The sequence below is a fragment of the Schistocerca nitens genome, chromosome 11 (genome assembly GCF_023898315.1).
Source record: "Schistocerca nitens isolate TAMUIC-IGC-003100 chromosome 11, iqSchNite1.1, whole genome shotgun sequence".
NCBI lineage: Eukaryota > Metazoa > Arthropoda > Insecta > Orthoptera > Acrididae > Schistocerca > Schistocerca nitens.
The window spans coordinates 82,529,277-82,541,562 of NC_064624.1; the positions used below are offsets into that span (position 1 = coordinate 82,529,277).

The following is a 12,286-nucleotide window of genomic DNA, read 5'->3' on the forward strand; positions in this document are numbered from 1 at the left end:
TAATTTGTTAGATAGCCAATACCTAAATTACACAATATCTTAACAAATGCGAACAATCTCATGCTTGGATGAATACGCAAACACAAACATTATTTCAATACTACTCATGAAGATAAAAAAAAAAGTCATTAAAAATAGAAAACAGTAGACAATATCCAAACACGGGGAGAAGAAAGAGAGCCTTCACCCATCTGCAAAACCACAGGCCAGACCAGTTTCACAAAGACTGTATAACTGCACACAGCACCTAATGTCTGTCAATACCAGTCATTATAAGATGACCTCTACATTTACCTGTTAGTGTTGGCATATGCAGTCACCAGTACCAGGTACTTTCTGTTTACATCTTCCTTTGATCATGCATGGTCATTTTCCATTTAATCACCCACAATCAACTCCATCTTCTTTTCTTGCTCCCCTACCCTCACTTGCGCATCCCACCGGTAATCATTGTAAAAATAAATTGATGTGTTTCTTTTAACCAGGATGAGTGATTTGTGTTTAACAGATACAATAGATGACATCTTATCAGATATGAAAAACAGTACTGTAATTTTAATGCTATTCATTGTGTATTCAAATGCATATCATTTTCTTATATATAATGTTGGAGTACATGATCTCTTAAACTATTGCTTCTCTTCATTGCATTTTTGGTGTTTGTAAATTTTAAGACACTTTATTGTAATGTGACTTCTATAGTGCAGTGGCATTATAAGTCAATAAAGATAAACCTGCCAAGGGCCCAATGCTTCTCCACAATCCTCCTGCCTATTCTGGTGCATATTTATCCATGCTTCTTCCTATTCCGACTCACTCATCGATTGTAAATAATATTATGTATAATACATACCTATATACAGTTGCGATAATTTAATAACATGTTAATGCACTATGAAATTTCACTTTCGCTTTATTATGTGTTTTTGCAACACCTGATAGACTTACAGTAGGTCTCCCTTCCATATTTTAAGTTTGGCAATGCTACAGATTGCTAGCTGTCATTTATATAAGGTGTGAAACTTTGCTTCTGCCATTTTTCCCCAATATTGAGGCTTTAATAAAACAAATTGGTTACACATGTATCATTCAATGTATTTTCCATCGCTGACCGCTACTTTCTCCCATCTTTTGGGCAATGTACGAATCCCGCATCGAAAAAATTGTTCATCTTTTGAAGCAATCCACGAATTGATCCAATTTGTAGCTTCTTCATGAGATCGGAAGTGTTGGTCAGCCAGGCCATGTGCCATTGATCTAAACAGATGATATTCAGAGGGGGCAATGTCTGGAGAACATGGGAGTCAGGTAGGGCTTCCCATTTTAATGTTTAGAGGTACGTTTTGAACTCTTTTGCAATGTGGGGTCATGCTGCAAAATCTATTGTGCCTCTCACTGTATTGCGGCCGTTTGTCTTTCAATGCGCCCGTCATTGTTTCACTTGGTTTTAACACCTCACAGTACAAGACGCCAAACTGGTCCCACTAAATGCAGAGCATGATCTTGGAGCCGTGAATATCCGGTTTGGCCGTCGACGTGGAAGCATGGCCGGGATATCCCCATTGTTTAGGGTTATCGTAATGAACCCATTTTTGTCCCCGGTTACAATGTGATGCAGAAATCCCTTCCATTTTTGCCTCTGATGCAACTGTTCACAAACACACAAATGCTGTTCACCGTCTCTTGGTTTCAGCTCACAGGGGACCCAAGTTCCTTCTTTTTGAACCATGCCCATAGCCTTGAGACATTTTGAAATGGTTTGCTGTGTCACTCCCACTAATCGTGCCAATTCTTCTTGAGTTTGAAGAAAGTCTTCACTCAGCAATGTCTCCAATTCTGCATGTTCAAAATCATTCTCTCTTTCACCACTATGCCGGTCTGCGACGTTAAAATCACCATTCTTGAAGCATTGAAACCACTCGCAACACTTTCTTTCACTAATAGCATCCTTACCATACATACTTGAGAGCATTTGAAGAGACTCAGCCGCTGGTTTCTTCATATTGAAACAAAACAGTAACATATGACTCTTCAGTTTCACCTGGTGTATTTCTTGCTCGAACAGTCCACGGGTGTACTGTTCGAGCAAAACGGTAACACCTCCCACAAATGACGAGAATTAGGCTCGTACACAGACATTTTGAATCAAGAACAACTTTATGATGCATACACAAATAGAGTAATGACTGTGCTGACCGAGGTTCAAGCTAACTGCCTGACATCTGCGATCTATTTCTTTCGACCGCTATGTACATGGTGGCAGCCAGTCAAGGAATATTTTAGGGAATTGGTTTAAAAAAATTATTTCAAAGGCCCAGTCAAATCTTTACAAGTTTACTCCTAGAGCAACTTACGCTGTGCCTACGTGACACAAATAACCTGTCTTTCAAAACTGAGGCAGTTCTGTCGAGTTGAAGCTGCTGACAAGAGACACCCTGAGACCTCTGCTGAAACGTATTCACGCCATTGGTTTTAGCCAATAGTGTGTGTGGGATACACGTCACGTGTGTGGATGCTAGAGTGTTCTGCGGTGTGGAACACAGTTGCCTCACTCTGTTGCAATCCAGACCTCGAGCAGAACAGACGTCTTTTTGGAAGGCAGAGCCTCTGGCTCTGCTTTTCATGACCAGCCACCAATGTAAGTTAACATGAACCGCTTCCCCTTCCGTTGCCCATATCAATTAATTGTTTGACGTCCTAGACAAGCCTGCTAACTTCTGACCGTAGGCGCACCCCTTGTATGCCATATGCTGAAATATATTATCTTTCCTGTTCTGTCATTTAACAGCAGCCCTGGATGCCCACTCTCAACTCCCGTCCACTCGACCTCCTGCACACTGTCGTCACGAGGCATATGTAACAACCTTCCCCCCTTCCCTGCCCATATACAGTATAGCTACTTAACGTTGTCGCCACGTATCGGGAAACGGTGTAAGCAAAGTTGTACACGATGTATAAGCTGAGATTATTTTGTACTCCTCCCACTGTGTTGTCTTGTTCTTCTGCCTTCCCTTCACTTTCCAAACCATACTCCCTTACTCATACCACACGTATTAATGATGAACTTTTGTTGGGATGTGATCTTTTGTGCCTTTATGATTCTTAGTTATCATGAAGGAAAAGACCCTTTACATTTATTTTATGGTGTTACAGTTGATTTTGTTAACTGTCCATAAAAATTTGACACTAGATCCTAGCACCACTACAATCATGCTACCGAGTTATATGTTATGATTGCTGATTTTGTAATGGCATAGCACTGTCAGTTGAGCACCAATGTTACAATAGATAATACTTGACATAATGAGATTTTCACTCTGCAGTGGAGTGTGCGGTGATATGAAACTTCCTGGCAAATTTGTGCCGGACCGAGACTCAAACATTGGACCTTTGCCTTTTGTGGGCAAGTGCTCTACCAACTGAGCTACCTATGCATGACTCACGCTCCGTCCTCACAGCTTTTCTTCCACTAGGAGATGAGGTACTGACAGAAGGAAAGCTGAGAGAACGGGGCGTGAGTCATGCTTGGGTAGCTCAGCTGGTAGAGCACTTGCCCGCGAAAGGCAAAGGTCCCGAGTTAGAGCCTCGGTCCGGCACACAGTTTTAATATGCCAGGAAGTTTCAATTCTTGACATGATATTCTGAAATTAGGTTTTCCTGTGGTATGTTAACTAGTTTGTTGATGAACCCACATGTTTGCTCTTAATGTGTCATACAGAATTTGTGCACGTATGGCAGCTGTGATGTTTTCTGACAGTCTAAAGACGGGCATTGCCTAAAATGCATTAATAAGAAAATTTAAATTACAATTGGGCTCTTCTTGTTAGTGACTCAAAACGGTAATAAATACATGCTCAGTTACTCATATAATCGTCATGGGCCTCTTGAGTGACTTCAGTTTGAAAATTTAACTGGAAACTGCAATAAATTATCACTACAATTACATATCTTGCATCTCAAAACAGCTTCTGTGTTCCAGTTACAATATTTAGCTGTCACTTTCCTGTTATTGCTTGTTTAACATTTAGTCAACTATCTGGTGATTAAAATTTTTCATTCCACCTCATTTCCTCATGCATTTATTAAAAAAAGATAATAATAGAAAATACTCACAACTTAGAAATAATAGTACTTCGTTGTTAGAAAACCCACCTTTATTTGTTCTATTTCATGATCCTGCCATTGTTTGTTTCTACCTTTTTTAAAATTCAATCATTTTACAACTTTTTGCTATCTTTAGTGTATTTAAAAATATATAGCAGGTGATTCATACAAGCTACTGAAATACCAAGATGAGTTTAATCACAGCATTCCCAGAAATTCTATAGAATGAGTTAATACTGTGGTTAAGATCACTTTACAGAGAACTCTCTAAACAATCATTTAAAGTCTCATGTTGCAGTTTACCACTGTATTTGGTGAGATGCCAGTGTTTATTTTGGCAAATATATTATTGACTTAACGTGAAAGTTCAGTGGTTTTTAGAATACATGAGATTTGAAAATATATTCCAATTATTAGAAAAAATTTACTTCCTGTATTTGCTTTTAAAGCGCATCTGAAATCAATTATCTGTACTCTTTACTTTCAGTTGGTTCTTTTATTTCACTGCATCAATTCACTTTCTTGTATTTTATTGTTTTGACACATGCCTGCCAACTCATCAGGCCTAACATATTTAACCTGTAACTAGTACCACCAGATTGGCCGTGTTTACAGCAAGGAAGATTGTGACTACACCATTTTTTGTTTTAGTGTGGTGAGACTGACACCATCCTACTGCTTGAAAGATTGCTCTCCCAGACAGAAGTGGTGTTACATTCTCATAATGAAATGAAAGTAAGTGAACAGATATGTTAATGTTGAGGTGTAACATGAATTTATGAGGACCAGGAAGCTTGCTGTTGGTTGTGTTTCTATGTACAAAAGCTGTTGTATACGTGTGTCCACATAGCATGAAACTGGTTACAGATTGTGACACACACATCACCAACATTTGGAACTGGCCAAAGACCAAAACTGGCCAGTAACGCAATGAAGGCATCTTGCACAATAACACAGACAGCCTACAGTGGTTTCTCGAAATGGTTTCGTCATTTAGAAATGTGACAGATAAATGGTTCTCTTCAATAATAATAATAATAATAATAATAATAATTGTGACAGATAATAATAATAACCCCCGTGGAGGCCCGGGAAAAGGATAGGCCTCCGGTATGTTCTGCCAGTCGTAAAAGGCGACGAAATGAACAAACCACTAATATGGCTAACCCCCCTTTTAGTGTGATTAGTTGGTTCAGAACAGAACTAATGAAGCCTCGTACAAGCACTGTCATGGTCGGGGACGACGCTTGAACCCTATGCCCGTCCACAATGGTAACGACACTGCTAGCCACACAGAAAATGATTTAAATCCAAATAGAGGTGTTTTGCAGGATATGCTTCCTGCAACCACCCTAGAAGGAAAACAAAGACAGAGGATGAGATGGTCAGATGAAGTTAACCGACACCTCACGTTCTGTTATTACCAAGCAACAAACTTAGGAACCAACACAACTGGATACAGATCACAAGTATACACAAAATTTATTACCAGATACCCAGAATTAAAATTTTTAACAGAACAACGACTCGCTGATCAGATCCATGTAATAATCAAAAATAACGGGATACCCCAGTCAGAATTAGAAAACATCAAACAAGAAGTACAACAAATACTGGAACAAAATAATGTGCAATCAGAAGAAGAAGAAGAAGAAAATACACTAATGGACTCAAACATCCCAGAGCAAACAAAGAACAACATGCATCAATTAAACAATCATAGGAAAACGAAATCTTAAGACAGCCACCAGAATAAGCACAAATAGAACACGAAGTGACGAACATGTTAGATATAGAAGAAAAATATCAGCTGACATATATAGAATACAAAGACACAAATACAGACATTAGACCATTCTTGCATAGACCACCAAATAACCCACAAGTTGAAACAACAATAACAACTATCAACACAATCATACACAACAAAATAAATGAAAATACAACTATGGAAGAGTTACAACTACTGGTTTACATAGTAGCACTCACTACACTAAATACACACACTAGACAGAGATCAGAACAAACCAACACACAGAAGAAACCCACAAAACCTGCATGGCAACACAGGCTACAGATCAGAATAGAAAAACTGAGAAAAGACATCGGACAGCTAACACAATTTATAAGAAATGAAATATCAGACAAAAAACGAAAAAGGTTAGGTAAAATCTCACAACAAGAAGCGATAGAGCAATTAGATGAAAAGAAGCAGAAATTACAAGCATTGACCAAACGACTTAGAAGATACAAAAAAAGTGAAAATAGAAGGAAACAAAACCAAACATTCAACACAAACCAAAAGAAATTTTACCAGACAATAAATAACACACACATTAAAATAGACAATCCACCAAACATAACAGACATGGAACACTTCTGGAGCAACATGTGGTCAAACCCGGTACAGCATAACAGGCATGCACGGTGGATACAAGCAGAAACAGACACATACAAGATGATACCACAAATGCCTGAAGTGATAATTTTGCAACATGAAGTCACCCAAGCAATTAATTCTACTCAATTGGAAAGCCCCTGGAAAAGATAAAATAGCAAATTTCTGGCTAAAGAAGTTCACCTCAACACATTCACATCTAACTAAATTATTTAACAGTTACATTGCAGACCCATACACATTCCCTGATACACTTACGCATGGAATAACTTATCTGAAACCTAAAGATCAAGCAGACATAGCAAACCCAGCTAAATATCGCCCCATACCATGCCTACCAACAATATACAAAATATTAACTTCAGTCATTACACAGAAGTTAATGACACATACAACACAGAACAAAATTATAAATGAATAACAAAAAGGCTGTTGCAAAGGAGCACGAGGATGTAAAGAGCAACTGATAATAGATGCAGAGGTGACATATCAAGCTAAAACTAAACAAAGGTCGCTACACTACGCATACATTGATTACCGAAAAGCTTTTGATAGTGTACCCCACTCATGGTTACTACAAGTATTGGAAATATACAAAATAGATCCTAAATTGATACAGTTCCTAAACATAGTAATGAAAAATTGGAAAACCACACTTAATGTCCAAACAAATTCAAATAATATCACATCACAGCCAATACAGATTAAGCGTGGAATATACCAAGAAGACTCATTAAGTCCTTTCTGGTTCTGCCTTGCTCTGAACCTACTATCCAACATGCTAAATAATACGAATTATGGATAAAATATTACTGGAACATACCAACACAAAATCAGACATTTGCTATACATGGATGATCTAAAACTACTGGCAGCAACCAATCAACAACTCAACCAATTACTAAAGATAACAGAAGTATTCAGCAATGATATAAATATGGCTTTTGGAACAGACAAATGTAAGAAAAATAGCATAGTCAAGGGAAAACACACTAAACAAGAAGATTACATATAGGATAACCACAGCAACTGCATAGAAGCGATGGAAAAAACAGAGGCCTATAAATATCTAGGATACAGACAAAAAATAAGAATAGATAATACAAATATTAAAGAAGAACTAAAAGAAAAATACAGACAAAGACTAACAAAAATACTGAAAATAGAATTGACAGCAAGAAACAAGACAAAAGCTATAAATACTTATGCTATACCAATATTGACCCACTCATTTGGAGTAGTGAAATGGAGTAACACAGACCTAGAAGCACTCAATACACTTACACGATTACAATGCCACAAATATAGAATACATCACATACATTCAGCAACAGAAAGATTCACATTAAGCAGAAAGGAAGGAGGAAGGGGATTTATCGACATAAAAAACCTACATTATGGACAGGTAGACAATTTAAGAAAATTCTTTATACAACGAGCAGAAACTAGCAAAATACACAAAGCAATCTCTCATATAAATACATCGGCTACACCACTACAATTTTATAACCACCTCTACAACCCTTTAGATCACTTAACATCAATAGATACGAAGAAAGTAAATTGGAAAAAGAAAACACTACATGGCAAGCACCCATATCATCTAACACAGCCACACATAGATCAAGACGCATCCAACACATGACTAAGAAAAGGCAATATATACAGTGAGACGGAAGGATTCATGATTGCAATACAGGATCAAACAATAAACACCAGATATTACAGCAAGCATATTATTAAAGATCCCAATACCACAACAGATAAATGCAGTCTTTGCAAACAACAAATAGAAACAGTAGGTCACATCACAAGCGGATGTACAATACTAGCAAATACAGAATACCCCAGAAGACATGACAATGTAGCAAAAATAATACATAAACAACTTGCCATACAACATAAACTAATAAAACAACACGTTCCCACATACAAGTATGCACCGCAAAATGTACTGGAGAATGATGAATACAAATTATACTGGAACAGAACCATTATAACAGATAAAACAACACCACATAACAAACCTCACATCATACTCATAAACAAAAAGAAGAAATTAACACAACTAATCGAAATATCCATACCCAATACAACAAATATACAGAAGAAAACAGGAGAAAAAATTGAAAAATACATCCAACTGGCTGAGGAAGTCAAGGACATGTGGAATCAGGATAAAGTTGACATTATACCGATTATACTATCAACTACAGGAGTCATACCACACAATATCCACCAGTACATCAACGCAATACAGCTACATCCAAACTTATATATACAACTACAGAAATCTGTAATTATTGATACCTGTTCAATTACCCGGAAGTTCCTAAATGCAATGTAACATATACTGTACAGTTAAAAGGAAGTCACGCTTGATCAAGATCCGTGTCACTTTCCATTTTTAACTAGACATAACGTCTGAGAAAGAAATAATAATAATAATAATAATAGTAATTATAATGACAAGAACTTTATTCATCATCTTATAATACAAGGATAATTTTGCTTAATCCATGAGTTCATAACAAAGGGCTACACATATGGACATTTTTTACAACAAACTTTGATACAATAAGGCACAGGTCTAAAAGTAATTTACTTGTAGGTGAGCCTTCATCTGAAGGAAGAGAGCCTTTCACCTTAACAGCTAAGATGTGTATCAACAATATAAGGAAAATACAGATTACTAGTCACTAAAAATACAACACATTGAGTTACTGACAGGACAGGCATAATAAAAGGACACTTTAAACCAAAGCCTTCTTTGTTTTAAAAAAGAAAGACAAAAACACCCCCTCCCCACACACACACACACACACACACACACACACACACACACACACACACACACACACACAGTCACAGTGAATGAATGACTGTGTATGTGTGTTTAATTTTCTGAATAACGCTTTGGCAGAAAGGTAATGCTTCACGTCCTTTTGTTATGCCTGTTGACAACTCAACATGTCTTCTTTATGGTGAGCAGCTATCTACCTTTTCCTCATATTATTGTTATTCCAGCCTGAAGTTTCCACTGTTTGATTTCAACTGAAATATAATTTATTACATTAGTTATTTAAGAAATAACTTAAAAACTTAAAACTAATACTGGATAATAAAGCGTTTCTATTACATGATGCTAAAAGTACATAATGAGGCCTATACGAAAATGCCTTTATTCAGTGCAAAACCGAGATACTCATCCAGTGGCTAATGTGGGTTGGCAATAGATATTCTTTCTAGTTTGGCTTTAAATTTTGCAGTGGAGAGTGATCTGACTGAATTGACAAGCATCAATCCTGCATATAGTAGGTTTCTCTGATAAAGTGCAGTTTGGTGGCTTGTAAGATGAAACTGATGTATGTTTCTGGTATTATGCTTGTTCAGGTCAGTGTTTACATTTAGACGAGCTTGGGGCAACATAATCGGTTTAAAAGTATACACTGACCAGCAAGAATATTATGATCATGAACCTACTATCAGTATAAACCCATCCAGGCAATAGCAGCGTCACCTGGTGAGGAATGACTGCTGGTCAGACACACGCATGGTGCATTGTAGTATCAGTGAATATGCTGTCCGTGTATAGAATGGGAAAGACCCATGACCTTTCTGAATTTCACCAAGGGCAGATTGTGATGGCCTGCAGGCTCAACATAAACATTTCAGAAACGGCACCACTTGTTGGGTGCTTAAGCAGTGCTGTGGTGAGTGTCTTCAACAGGTGGGGAAACTAACTACAGGCATCATGGGGTTGGATGACCACCCCTCAGTAGAGATGTCGGACAGTGTAGGCCGGGCAGACTGTGGCAGAATGAACATCGGAATTTAATGCTGGGCTGTGTGTGTGTGTGTGTGTGTGTGTGTGCATGTGTGCGTTTGTGTGTGAACACACAGTGCACAGAACACTTCTAATGATGGGATGCAGCAGTTGACAATCCGGGCATATGCCAATCTTGACACCACGACATTGGCAAGTGTGACTGCAATGGGCGCGAATCTGTTGTCCTCCAGGGGAACAGCTCCTCGATACCTGTACCGCAGGATCCAACAAGTTGGCTGCACCTCCATTATGCTATGGGCATCCACAGGTCCAGTGGAGCTCGTGCGAGGCACCACGATGGCCGAGGAGTGTCGTACACTGGTTGCAGATGTACACTCCTTCAGGACAATCGTGCAGAGTGTAATGGTACTTGAATTATGTAACCATTACGGCAGCTCACCTGAACCTCTCGATACCAGCATTATTCTACTGTGTTTCTGTAAAGTAGTTAACATATTTCTGAGACACCATTCAGATTCGATTTCATTAATGTAGAGGTACTTTGATACATTGATATGTTTATGTTGCAACGATATTATTCTTATGTGTATTCTTTCTTTTGTCACTATGATCTTTGACGTACTTGTAAGTCTTGATTTTTGGGCGCGTAAGCGATTATCAGTTAGTTAGCGAGTCGGACCTTGAGAAAGTCAAATCTTGGACGTCATGTTGAAAAGACGTATATTGTAGTCAGCTTATAAAATGTGAACAGTGAGGAAGATGTTTTCAAGTATGTTTTGTATTGCGAAGTGATGTTTTGTGTGTTAGAGATATTGCAACAAAAGCAATAAAAAGGAAGTTTAACTTAAATTTAGAGTGCTGATTATTTTTTACATCGTCATCATTGTGCTAACTTTCAAAGGTTTAATCTTCAAAGAATGGTTTGTGAAACACATCTATAAAACTTTTGAATATAGCAGAATAACACCTAGGCCTCTTTGCATCCGAGCTTGGAATCACCACCACCTAGATTTTCGACAATTGAGCCACGATTTTACAATGAGACCAATGTGGGAAATACGAAAAGATAAGTGCCTAGTTTATTCATTATTACATGAAATGACTTTATTAACTGTGCTCCAATGACACCTGCCACATAATAACTTTGTTGTTGCCCGAAAATGCAGTATTTAGCAGCGTGAGCAACACCACAATCATTATTAAATTTTGACCTTTGTTGTGGTAGGGTTGTTAGAAGAGCCATATTTCAACAAGATAATGTGCCATGTTACAACACAAGGAGTGTGATGGTGTGGTTCAAGGAACACAGTGGCGTGTTCCAATTGGTATGCTGGCTCCCTAAATAGCCAAACCTGAACTCGATAGAACACATCTGGGAAGTGATTGGAAGTGGCATCAGAGCCCATTGCGCTTCTCCCCAGAATTTACAGAAATTAGGTGACCTGTGTGTCCATATGGGTTGCCAGCTCCCTTCACAGACCTGCCAATGCCGCACTGCTTCCGTGCCGTGATGCGTCACTGCTGTTATCCGTGCCCGAGCTGATCGTACAGGGTATTAGGTAGGTGGCTATAACGTTGTGGCTGATCAGTGTACAAATTTATAACAGTTAATATCCCAGCTTTAGGGTATTGAACACAGCACGAGTCTCTTAGTTCTGCACCACAAATTATTCTTACAGCCTTCTACTCCAACTTTAAAAGCTTATGAAGATTTGCTCGTGTTTGGCATCCCATACTTCTAATCGATACTTTATACTAGAATACATTGACATATGATAAGCAGACAATACGTGCGTATTGTTTCGGTATTTGCTCTACATATTTATTGCAAATACATTTTAAGCCAGTTTACTTCCCAGTGAGTGAACATATGTATCCCAGTGTTGTTACTCCCATGATTTTGATATATATTGCTTTGATGGCAATATCAGTTCCACAGCACAGCTGAATTTCAAAATATGTCTTGTGGGATTAAAATCCATTACTGCTGTTAT

At 38.1% G+C, this 12,286-nt stretch overlaps 1 long non-coding RNA gene across 1 annotated transcript in view; it reads right to left on the minus strand.

The window, feature by feature from the left end:
* Positions 1–9,314: 9,314 nt before the first annotated feature.
* LOC126212937 (uncharacterized) overlaps positions 9,315–12,286 on the minus strand; it is a 30,120-nt gene continuing 27,148 nt past the window's right edge. The window contains exon 5 of the long non-coding RNA XR_007541009.1: positions 9,315–9,556. This is a non-coding gene — a long non-coding RNA (uncharacterized LOC126212937). The remainder of the gene's footprint in view (positions 9,557–12,286) is intronic.